Source organism: Elephantulus edwardii, unplaced genomic scaffold, assembly GCF_000299155.1.
Source record: "Elephantulus edwardii isolate Elephantulus edwardi_28Jun2011 unplaced genomic scaffold, EleEdw1.0 scaffold00060, whole genome shotgun sequence".
Classification (NCBI taxonomy): Eukaryota; Metazoa; Chordata; class Mammalia; order Macroscelidea; family Macroscelididae; genus Elephantulus; species Elephantulus edwardii.
Window position 1 is genome coordinate 14,573,833 of NW_006399810.1, and position 560 is coordinate 14,574,392.

The following is a 560-nucleotide window of genomic DNA, read 5'->3' on the forward strand; positions in this document are numbered from 1 at the left end:
AGGGACAGTGCAGGAGGGGAAGACCCTCTATGAGGTGGATTGATTCAGTGACTGGGGTAATCAGGATGGGTGTGTCAGAGGCACTGAGATTGGCATAGGATAGAGCACGGTTTGGGGCTGTTGTACATAGGGTCGCTATGAGTCGCAAACGACTCGACGGCACATAACAACAACAACAACATACATATATTGTATTCAAATAAATTTAACCTTATTTTCGATAATCTACGGTATACAGATGGCACAAGCCTGCTTGATGAAATTGAAGAGGACCTGAAACTCTTACTGCATAAGGTCCAGGACTGCAGCCTTCAATATGGATTGAGGATCAATATCAGTTCAATATCAAGAAGACAAAGATTCTCACCACTGGACCAATTGGCAGCATCAGGATGGATCATGAAGAGATTGAGATCATTAACAGCTTTAGTTTGCTTGGCTCCACAGTCAACACTCTTGGCATCAGCAGGAGGAAATTAAAAGACCTATTACGACGGGAAAGTCTGCTGTTAGGGACCTCTTCAAAGTACTGAAGAGCAATGGTATCACTCTGGAAACAG